At 42.9% G+C, this 12,254-nt stretch overlaps 1 protein-coding gene across 2 annotated transcripts in view; it reads right to left on the reverse strand.

Annotated features, from left to right (window-relative positions):
* The window catches only part of peak1 (pseudopodium-enriched atypical kinase 1), a 95,814-nt gene that overhangs the window by 79,814 nt on the left and 3,746 nt on the right, over window positions 1-12,254 (reverse strand). The window contains exon 2 of one of the 2 annotated variants that reach the window (XM_035643459.2): window positions 6,572-6,730. The exons of the other annotated variant lie outside the window; for it this stretch is intronic. The gene's annotated coding sequence lies outside the window, so the exon portion shown is untranslated. The remainder of the gene's footprint in view (window positions 1-6,571; window positions 6,731-12,254) is intronic. 2 annotated transcript variants of the gene reach the window in all.

Raw genomic sequence — 12,254 nt, forward strand, 5'->3', positions numbered from 1 at the left:
TCCTCTGATCTTTGCAGAGTCCCCGTCACGTGTCGCTGCAGGTGTTCTACTCCAGCGCTTGCCCACGTGGAAGATGATTGTGCTAGCACACCGGTGAAAAATGCATGCCAGAGTAAACAGGTGTGTATATATTTTGGTTGGGTGATGTCCACCTAATTGCCATATGACAATATGGAGTATGAAGGGGGGGATCATTTGCCATGGCCCATCTAGGGGTGTGCGATATTGAAGCAAAAAAAATTCTCTATATTTTGGGGGATTTTGACGAGAACGATATTTTGATGATATTCTGCATATTCTAATAATGTTCAGAAAACTTTTTTGTGTTTAAAATATTGATTGTAGTTCCATCTTTGCCTATTAGGGGGTACATAGAGTATGGGGAAAGTGGCAATCAGGCAAAGTGCAAACCCGTGGGAAGAGCAATTTTTTGACCACCAGGTATAGAATACAGAGTATTGAGCCTTTGTTTTTTTTGTTTTATATACAAGCTGTTTAAACAATTCAAGTGTATGTAGATCGACGCAGGCTTTACAAAGTACACAAAGACACATCAACAATATTCTGTGCGGTGGTAGTCTTTCCAAATCCAAACCACCTTCATGTCAGTGAAGTTGATCCACGTCCAGGGATCCAATCTGACGATGTAGATTGTGAGGCTGTAGTTGATCTACCACCGCTGTTTCTTCTCTCCTTTTCAACTGAAATGCTTGTTTTGATCTTTTCCTGCCCGTCATCCAGACCGTAGCTCTGTGACCAACCCCTCACATTCCCCCAACAGCGTGGTAAAGAGACACTGAGACTTCTCGTTAAACTTGAGGCGCTCTGGCATTCGTCGTTATTAAATAGACTGCAACCTGCACTGCACATTCATTTCTACAGCCAACTATAGGCATGCTCGCTTCACACACACTGTGACATATATCCATAATGTCAGCTGGCACATCGTCAAAACAACAATTAGGATGAACATAGGCGATGCGTATTGCACAACCCTAGGCCCATCCACACAACCCAGGCGTATGTATTCCCCATTTACATATTTTCCCTTCTTCAGCACAGAAAACAAACCCTTTCCACATTTCGACCGAAAAGACTCCTCCCTTTGTGTTCTTTAAAAGTGCCAGAGAAAATCAAATGGAGAAATCAATCCTCATGTTTGAACATAATATTTTCCCTTTGATCTTACAATACAATGTCCCAGTAAGGGGGAGGGGAAATAAAATTGAACTGAATACTGGATGTTGTTGTGCTGCGGTCCCATTTGCCAGCCTCATGCTCATTAGCTAGTTTCTGCGCAGCCACTGTTCCTGTCAGTCAATGGTCCTCCAGATCACAGCGCTCCAAACTCCTCCTCCTCCTCTTCCTCCTCCTCCATCTCCTCCTCCTCCTACCGTGGCCCAAATCTAGTGGCACAATGCCAATATCTGGGCAGGACACCCACCTGCTATCACAATCACACACACAGAAGTTTGACACGCAAGTAGTTAGTTCAGACACCAAGTCCACAAGAGTTGCTCCTCTCATTTGATTAAGGACTTGTTTTTTCAAAGTGATTCTTTTGCACCGTTCTCAGACAGACACGTCACACTTGTCTTTCCCACTACAGACGTTCAGCCAGGAGCCCCCCCCCCTCCACTCTGTCTGCCAGCCTGATATAGCTGTGGTATGGGCCGGGGTCTCAGTGTTTGTTTTTCTTGCCATTTCAGTCCTCATGTTATCCAGACAAACAACAACTACTTGCACAACTGGGGGTGGGCAAGGTTACTGTTACAGAGGTACGGCATGCTCTAATATTGATAATGAGATCACTGTGTGTGCCCGTGTGTGTGCGAGACACAGGCTAGAAGGAGGGTCTGTGAGTTGAAAAGGTAATTTGAGATGCGCCATCCACTCAGCTTGGCGGCTTGAAAAATGGGGTGAGTTTGCAAATTTAATTTGAGCACCACCAATGGGATTATTTGCGGAGAAGAGTCCCGCTGTGTCAGGGAAGGTCGGGCAGCGGATGTTTGTTTACAAGTGGTGAGGCGGCGAATGCTGCGGAGCATTTTCACCACAAACGTTGCATAATCTCTTAACAGCCTTGGAATGCAGACTGTCAAATAGTGCGAGGTATGATTGCTCTTCCGGTTAAACAGTCTTTGCAGCTCGATTCAGTCCAAGTCCATTTATTTCTTATAATCACAGAATGAAGAAAACATCATTTCATCCTCTTTTTAAGATTTATTTAACTGCCACATTTTGAATGCAGTTCGGCGAGACATTCATGGCGACGACCTTTGCATACTGCAGTGAACAATTTTGTAAAAAAGTTGCTGTGAGCTGTAAATACAACACTTCCAAGCAGAAGGCAGAATATAACATTTCCTCTGTGCCTGAGCAGGCAGCTGCCTCCGTCTCACTCAAACTGTTTTCAGTTGGGGTTGATCTATTATTGGAGCCGATATTCAACATTTTGATGAAACGTGAGGATAACTCTGCTGCGGACAGCAGCGTTTTTCGTTTACAGTCATCAACATGCCCACTCCCTCGCTGTGAAGTTCTGGAGAAGGTCCGGAGCAACATCTGCGCAAATTTGCATTCTCACATACAGCACCTCCATCGAGTCTCAGGACAATGTCTGGAAACAGCTACAGGCCCTCGTCCAAGGTTTGCAACTGTCCTAACCTGTCACAGATGCGATCAACGAGCAAACGGGTCAACTTGAGGTAATAGAGTGATGTTACCAGGAGAGCAGCGTGAAAGCCAGGAGCACTGAGTCTGCCAGTCGTTCTGGGGACTGAAATGTCCGAAATCGACACTGCACACTGGGAGACCCCCAAAAAAGGTGGGCGATGCCGTGTGACATGGTAATAAAACTGTGATCAGATAGTAGCGTGTCTTCACCGGCAGCATATATTTCTGTCCGCTATTACATTTCAAGACAGGACTCAGCACAATGTTTCCAGTAGCCTGAATCAGCCAAAGCTGAGGCACAGCAGAATTAAAGTCATCCCTGTCCACTATTGAATTAAAATAAGATTATAAAACTGCCATAAAAAAGACACGGGGTCTTACAAGAGATAGGAAGCAGAGCATTTGAATTTGAATAGAAATAAGTGAGTCACGTTGACCTACTTTAGCACACAGAATAGCGGAGGAAGGTTTTACACATTTGCAGTGTCAGGAAGAGCCGTTATTAAGTGTGGATTTGCAGAGAGGCACCACACCCACCGGCCTCCATCCATCTCATCTGTAATTCATGAGACCTCTGTATTCAACTGAGCTTTGTCGAGATGCAAATTAAGAAACGTATCGCATATTTAGATTTAACAGCCACACAAAATATATCCATGTATTTAATGGAAATTCTGTGAAAAGCTACAGAGGCTCCAAAAATCTGTCTATTTTAGTTTTCATCTTTTGGATCAGTTACACTGGTACACTGTCTGTTTTGATAGCCAACAAACATAAGGTACTTTCAGAAATGCACCGAAGTCCGAAAATTTTCCTGAACTTTCCCAGAAGTTCTGGGCACTACCCAGGCACCAACCCTCGCCAAATGTTCTGGAAATGTTCCTGCTGGTGTGAACGTGCCTGACTCAGACAATCTCCTGCTCGGTTCTTCATGTGATAAAGGCAAACTCCAGAAAATGTCCGGGCCCAATTTTCCAGAGCTCATGTCTGAAAACAGCTACAAAGACTCACACGAGGTCGGTGCTTCTACAAGATAGTATTGAGGCCTGTGAATTAGCCCTCATCCAGGCCTGTGATCTCCAACACCACGCAGAGCTCAGTTTCACCATGGTAAACAAGTCCAACAGACGCAAGGTATGTGGGAGAGATTTCACCACAACGCGTAGCAAGTTATTTTGAGACGCAGGGTGAATCCAGGGGAGTTAGTGAGGTCAAAACCTGGCAGAAAGCAAATATCCCTTTGTGTTCTCAACACATTTCTGTAAGGCAGAATTGTTTTGACCCCACCATAGACACAACCAATCACAGAGGCCTTGCCCCAACTCAAACAAATACTTGTGTAGATAGATCACAGGTCCTGCGAGGGAGAATAATCCCTCCATATATGGAGTTCAATAATGCATCAAGGCAGTTAAGTGTTAGAGATCATGTAACACAATTTGTTATTTCGTTTCGGCACCACTTTTAATGCTCTGATCCAAAGAAACAACTGAGGCACTGATATTGTTTTACAATGAAGGTGTAATCAAGAGACCATCACTTCTCCCTGGACAAATTTTGTCAAGAGAGTTTCGCCGTTTCCCTAGTCGCCGGTAATATTTGGAGCTGTAGCATGAGTGTTAAAGTCCGTTTGGTTCGACGACAGTGAGACAAGGCAAATCCCTTAGAGCAGGAGCCACTAAGCCACAACAGTGCCAACACTCCCCTTCATCAAAAGTCTAACCTGAGAAACGGGCGATGCAAGGGATTTTTTTCACCTGTAACAGAGATACATGATGACAGTGTTGAAAAATGGAAAGTGTGCAGGTGTGCACACACGCTGGGTGGGCTTGGATGCAAGCGACTGTTGGCAGTGAATTTTATTCGTATTTCACAGTTATTTGCTTTATCGCATATCCATCCTCATCCAGATTTGAATCACTATGAATGCAGAACTGCGGGGACAGAGCCCAGGGGGATCTTGCTTTTAAATGAAATTGGAAACCAGATTCATCCAGGGATTTTGAAATCCCACCGCATGTTGTTAGGTCCCTGGCCATATTCCATTCCAGCCTTAGGCTGTAAGCTGTGTTAGTTCTCAGACTAAGGGAGCTGTTAGCAGCTCGGATTGCAAAACTCTGAGAAAGAATATTTCATTCAGGCACTACGTCTACATGTCATGGTGATAAAGAATGCAGGGATTAATCAAGTGCTCAGTGTTTACAATTCATAGCCAACTTCCACTCAAAGATAATGGCATTGATGGGAGAAAATGAAGTACAAGCAATTATTGCATGATACATTCTTTGAGGTTGCTCTGGGACTTTTTAGGTGTATGAAAATATTAGGCTACACACTTTAATTTGATGCGTTCACCACAATGTTGTGACAAAAGAAGTTTGTTATAAGTTAATTTGTCAAGTTGAGTTTGTACCGTCGGTCGGAGCCTGATGTATGGTCATTTTGTTACCAGTCCTTTCTGTAGCGGGATGAAGCAAGTGGACTGTTTGCTGAAGAGTAATGATCTTGAACTTGTTACAGTCTTTAACTGTAGATCAGTCAAAAGGATTTAGGTAATTAAAATTCCTTGCTCATCGATATTCAGTTCAGTTCACTGGTTGCATATGTGATACTGTAGAACTGCAGTACAGCAGGTGAACACAGGGGGCACTATAACCTTCATAATATGGACTATTGCTGAAGAAACAATGTTGTGTTTATTCAAACCAAAACAAATAACTTAGCAATCTGCACAATTTATTGAGGACGGTACATGCTAACAGACTAGCTTGACTAGCTAATATTTGCCAGGTAAGATGCCATATATCCTACCACCACTTTGTGATGGCTAAATTCAAACGTTGTTTCTTTTGCGTGACGAAAAAGCTTTTGATTTAAGATATGTCATGACAATGTGACGAAAAGTTGTTGGGCAGGAGCGTAACAGCAGCTCATATGCACAGATGAAGCTAAATGGCAAATTCTCACAAGCCTGCACAGCAAAGCCACGAGCTCATGAACATATTGCATTGTATTCTAGGGCTACAAGCAATTCAGCCTTCATGAGCAGACGTTTGCAGCCGAGGTCTGTCTGACTGACATGTCTAGTTAATGTCACCAACTGTAGTTCCCGCAAGCAACGGATTTGTTGGACTTGGATGCTTATCAAACTAAGAATACCACTCTTTAGCAAAAAAATATGATGCAATTGATACGTACGCCATTGTTACCCTCTCTAAAAATTTACTTTTTTTTCGTGACCCATGTTGAATGCTGTTGGAAACAACATCAATGAATAGTTCAAGTCTACTGCTCTGTTAGTTTGTTGGAGCCTGAGAAATAACACAACATATGAAGCTTGAAATGCAACACAGCTGGACCGACCCATGAAGGAATCTCCTTTGGTTTCAGGGTCACAGAGTCCACTTGTGGCCAGAGTGTATAAACAATGTGTGAACAACCGCGCGCAAAGAACACAAATTTGTCTTAAATCGTTAATACTGTTATGAAAAGTTTGAACAAAACGAGTGAGCCGAATTTGCCAAAAGCCAAGACCCACGATTTCCCTCCATACATATATATATTCAAACTGAACCCATATAAGTGGTGTTGGAGCCAGGATTGTGGACAGTCTCCAAGCCAGGATGAAATCTTAGAGGAGTTTAAGACAGAAGTGCACCATCAGGTCCTTCAACGTGAAAAATGACTACGCAGTCACCCTATATGCTGCCAGGTTATCTTCCATTAGACTTTCCACTGACCACTTAAAGCAAACAGCTAATGTAATGCCTGGCAAGACCGGCATCAATCAGCTATTAGACATACATTTGTGCTTTTTACAAGCACAAAGACAGGTGAGGAGTCCGGAAGACGTCAACAATGAAAAGGCCTTATGTTGCCACTGGCCCTGGCTCACCTTTTTTGTATGGTGGACCTCACAGGACGGTGATGGCGGTGGTAGTAGTCTTCGTCTTTCCCACACCCACTGCTCAGTTCAAACAGAGACCACTAAATCTCTGGGTCCAACAGCTTTGGCCCATTAAGTCAGTTCTGGATATGCTGAACTCTGCCTGCTCTGTGTGGAGGAGAAACACTTTTAAATCACACTCTTTGGTGAAAGGACAAAGTTTGTCAGGGGGTGAGCAGCAGCACACCGCTTGCAGCCAGAGTTCAGTCATTAGAGTCCTCACCCAGGCTAACAGCACTCATTTGTATGCATCGCAGCAAAACAGCTGTGGGACACAAGCTTAGTGGAATAATGAAGTCTAACTTATTAATGAAAAACAGGAACTAATATTGTTTTTTAAGGCTAAACTGATCACACGTGGACATAGGCATCTACAATACAGGTTGACATACCTTTTTGTTATTTCATAGGGTTTTAAATGAGCCATGACTAAATAATAACCTCAACTCAGCTAATAGCTCATTAGACTTGCATTTTCAAGATCAACACCTTGGCTAATAGCTTATCTGCAAAGTCGTAGCCTCGACATACCGAGACAATGTTTACAAAGTCAACATTCCTTCTAAAGGTCAAAGAGAAACATTTCAAACTGTTTAACATTTATCAGCTCTCTTCACACTGTGAATAAACGACAGGGCAACAAGGCGAAACAAAGCCAATGCACTAAAGATAAGAGGCATTCATATTTGCAAATCCCCTTCTGAATACAAAATCTTGACTCCTAAAAGGATCTAGTAATAATTCGTACTTTACTACACAAGCAAATCCCCAAAATTATCACTCAACATTTTCACATTTTGTTTCGCACAGCCCTTATCACATTTTACTCTTTAAATGCATGGTTGAACAAAGATAGAAAATCAGTTATTGTCCCTGTCGAAGCATTACAAGTTCAAATTTTACAGAAGAAATAATAGTCAAATGCTAGTGCTGTCTTCAAACACTAACTGATCAATTTACTCAGCGAATCATCATGCAGTATACAGGTCAGAAAGAAACATGGCAGCGAAACTGTTCAGCCTGGGATGTGATGTCTGAACGTGATTTTCGGCATTGACTTTGGCACAAGGTCATCTTTTTGATGAAAATAAAAAGTCTGTGATGTTATCTCCTTCAGGACGTAAAAATAAAATTAAGCTGACACTTGGTTTTGGATGATGTAATGTTAAAAAGAACAGCAGTCAGTGGAAAGTTCCTTCCATTGCTTGTGAACACAACTCATATTAAGTTTGTCAGGCATCTGCGCTGTCTACCGATGAGTTAGCCGAGATGAACCGAGTGTTTCGTTTTATTCCACAATGGAGTGAAACAGGATGCCACTCTGTTGTCATACATGGACAATGTTGTCTGTGTTCCAGCAAAACACAAAACAATGGAGCAACTACTGAATTCTGAACAAGATTAGAAAAAACAGCTGTAAGTGACAGTGTTATTTGTGAGGTTTTGGAAGTACAGCATATTGCTAAATGATCCGTGTGAACACGTCTAAAGTCAAGTCAACAACGGAAAACGTCACTTGTGTCGTCACTTGCTATTGATGCATAATTGCTCAGTTGACAAACCCAAAGTAAAAATGTGATACACTGCCACTTAAGAATAAGATTAAATTGGCTTTCGAAGAGGCAAAAAAATATTTATTACATATTGGAATTGTGGCTGTGGAAAAAGTCATTTTATACTTCCATATTCTTATATTTTTTGAGCTCTGAGGTCTGGTGGATGAATGTAATGTGTTGTGACATCTTCCCACCTGGACAACTCAGGTGACATAACACTGACTTTTGGTAGGTGCAATGTTATTGCCTGGTTACTGTGAAATGTACTCGCTTTAAGCCATGACCTGGGGCTGCCAAAACAAATTATATCAATAGCGGAGATCCAAAACAAAGTTCGACTAGTGGGCTCCTGCTCTGCCTTGATTGCAGACAGAGGTGAGGTTTTTTTTAGTCATGGCTCCCAGCCCAAACAGCACTTTATCAGGCTCCACTGACCTTCTGAAACCTGGAATATTTAGTTTGAGGGGGCAACTACATGGCCAAATTCCTGATGGTGTAAAAGGTGTTGTTCACGACAAAGAGTGTGACATTTGAGATATCTCAAGTGGGATTCAACTTTGCGGAGTTGAAGTCCTCAATTTGGAGATTGTAAAGAAATGCTGCTGGGTTATGCAGTACTTAATAACTTGTTTCTATTACCAATCTTAAAAATAACACATTTTTAACAAACCTTTTATTCAAAAAGGCCAGAAGTCTCTGTCAACTGACAAGTGTGTGGAAAGCAACATTAGGGAGAACTGGGAGCAGAACACCAGAACAGATATGGACAGCGTCTTACTGCAGACTTCAACAAGAAGAACACTGATCTCCAGAAGACAATGTTATTTGACTTGTCCCACAACAAGGGTGGGTCAGAACACCCACGCACGCACGCACACAAGTGCGAGTCAGGTGAAAAAAGTAGAGACGAGTGGAAAGAGGACCTGCACCGTTAGTCTCCTATACCTGCAGAACACACGGCAACACACTCACACACACACACACACTCACACACGTAAAATAAATCTGAAAGCTATAAGATTTTTAATATTGTTTTGTATCATTGCTGTACTATTGACACCGACCCCTCTTTGAACGAGAGTATGTGTGCGTGCGTGTGTGCGTATACTCCTTAACCTCTAGGTCACACCTGTTACCTAGCTGCAGCCGGCTCAGGGCAAGGGGGAGAGGTCAAGGGTCAGGCAGTCACATGACACTTCCTTCACAGATCTTTTTCAGGGCCCACACATCACGTACACATTCAGTCCGTCTTCCAATCAATTATCAATTGTTTATGTCACTGAATTTTCCTTCAAAACCAATGTTTGAAGGATTCATATTAGCTTTCGGGATTACGGGTGTTGTTTCTGACAATCACATGCTGCCCTCAGTCCCAGGTTTACAAGAACTGAAACCTGACGAGATCTCAGCTATAGCCCGGCTGTGTAACAGGAAAACTATAAATACAGTATACTGAAATCAAGTTATGACAGGGTTAGGATGTGAGGTGCAAACGCGTGGATTTTTCTATCTGAAACGCATTCTATTTTGTCTACCACAGTTAAAAACATTTTGAATGGAGGCAAGGTTTTATGCAATTTATAAAAATATCTAAATGAGGCTATCAAAAACACCCAATTGGCTCCAACAGTGACAACACCACTTCCTAAACCAGAACAAATAGTGATACGCCTCAGTTCAGGTGAAGGTCCGGGGGTTTTCCTGATCTTTCTGGCAAATAGAAACATCTTTCGTGCCAATTTACAATGTGAGGGGACAGGATTTTTAACGCCTCAATGCACTGCTATTTCACGACATGCTGCGAGGCCGGTGAGTCACCCCTGACGTTCCTTTACAACACAATAAGGGCCTATTGTAATGGAAACTGTAATTTACTTGGTGTCACATTGTCAGCCCTCCTGGGGGTCTTTATATGAGAAATGAGGTGTGTGTGTGTGTGTGTGTGTGTGTGTGTGTAAGGTGGGGGGGGGGGGGGGTATCATCACTATCATAAGCAAATATGCTCAATAATGAAAACAACATTTGAAGTGAATGGTTTCGAACTTTAATTCTCAACCAACCAATAACCATCTGACATGTGGCAGCGTTTTGGATCCTCACCAAAATGTGTTCATCTGTTGGACGTCTGTAGACAGCTCATCGTCTGTGGCGAGTCGTTTCCTCTCTCACTCCCATTCCTCTCGTATGATCAATTCCTCTGACCGTTCACAGACTTCAGTCTTTTCGAGGTCCTCGTCTGTGACAGATGTAGTTCTTGGCTGTTGACAGATTATCTCCCTAACCCTTCATTCTTTTTTATTTCCCCTCTATGGCAGCAGAACACGTTAAAACAGCCTTCTGGGACTGTTGCAGGTGAAATTTGACTAACCCAACAAGTTTAGGGCTGAATAACTCTAAAAGACTCATTAGACAGACTCAACAACACATAACAAGGCAACAAATAACCCATGATGGAAAACTCGGTTACAATGGTACTCGCATTGTTCTAAAATCTGAGGTAACGAATGAACGCACAATTGTTTAAGAAGTATAAGACAACCCATAATTGAGAAAGTCTGAGAAAGCAAAGACTCGCTGCTTCTGTTCTCATGTGTTTTTGTCATATTATTCATAAATTACTAGTTTGGTCTATAAAATGTCAGACAAATCTTCTTCGTATTTTTCTTAAGGCACCGTGTCTTCAAATTGCTTGTTTTGTCTGAGGCCTAACACAAGTCTAAACTTTGGCTTACATTTCTCTCAGCAGCACCACGAATCATGTAGGACTCGCACGCACAACAATCAATAGGCCTACACTGCAAGCTCACATGACTCAGTATCAAAAAATGGTCTCAAAATGACGATAATATTCTTTATCGCAAGTTACCGCAATCGAATTTCTGGGACAATATATCGTGCAACCAAAACAGTGATGAAGCAGCACCATGATTACATAATGAACCAAAGTCTGTTTACACTCTCACAATAACGCATACGATCTCTAACTTTGTGTTTTGCCGAGTTACTTCGCTGTAGAACTGTGGGCAGCTCTCTCCTGCTAGCTCTGCACCGGCAATCCCGCCCGTGTCAGTGTGCCATCAAAACATCTAAAGGTTTTTACCATCCTCGCAGGCAGCCCTCATCACAGTTTCGGCTCTAGGCGTGATGGTAATGCAGCTCTCAGCAGGCATGGAGACTGCACTCTTATCTGTCACACTGGCTTTGTTGCCCATGAGAACTAACTGTACCCCCCCCCCCAAGGCTATCGCCGCAGATCGATCTAATTCTGTGGGAAGCACTGAATGGTAGGGAAAGCCCTGCACACTGCTGTAACAGCATGGATCAATATTGGAGCTGATTGTGTTGTGAAAGACAAACAGAAAGGTGGAGGGCAAATAAAATACTCGTGACTGTGGAGCATCTGCCACGGAATAAATGTCACAAACTATTCAGATCATTTATGCGTACATCCTTCAACTGTCAGACTTTATCAGGGAAAGACTCTGGGAATCACAAGACCCCTTGTCGTCCCTTACAAACAAAAGATCAAGATCAACACAAAACATCTTCCTGTTGCTCACTGCAAAGAATGTCAGGTATGTCCACGATTCAGAAACGTAGGAAACGATTCCACTAATATTTGTCCCGCATACTTTGGGGACTCACTGACATCTGCATGTATCTGAGGACGAATCTGAAACCCCAGTAAAGCAACACCCCCACCCGCCAGCCCCTCCGCATCCGCATTTAAACAGGTGAAGAAGTAACAATGTCAGACGCCTGCCTATGTTGACACTGTCAACTCACGAGCGGTAATCAAAACAAGAGCGAGAAGCAAGTCAAAACGAGAACTGACAAACTACAGTCCCACGTGAGCGCACGTTCATCAAGAGCCCAGTGTCACTGTTGAATGGACTGAGGCTGACAGTGGTAGTGCACTTCAACTTTCACCAGCCTGAACTTGTGACACCGACACCGAAGACTGTTTCACTTTCACAAACACATTCTTCACATGAACAAGAGCTCAGTGCTTTGACTACAGCAGGGAAAATGTGGATTTCAGCCTGAAACCCAAGTAGGATTTCAACTGTTTTTTC

The sequence above is a fragment of the Scophthalmus maximus genome, chromosome 7 (genome assembly GCF_022379125.1).
Source record: "Scophthalmus maximus strain ysfricsl-2021 chromosome 7, ASM2237912v1, whole genome shotgun sequence".
In the NCBI taxonomy this organism is placed as follows: Eukaryota; Metazoa; Chordata; class Actinopteri; order Pleuronectiformes; family Scophthalmidae; genus Scophthalmus; species Scophthalmus maximus.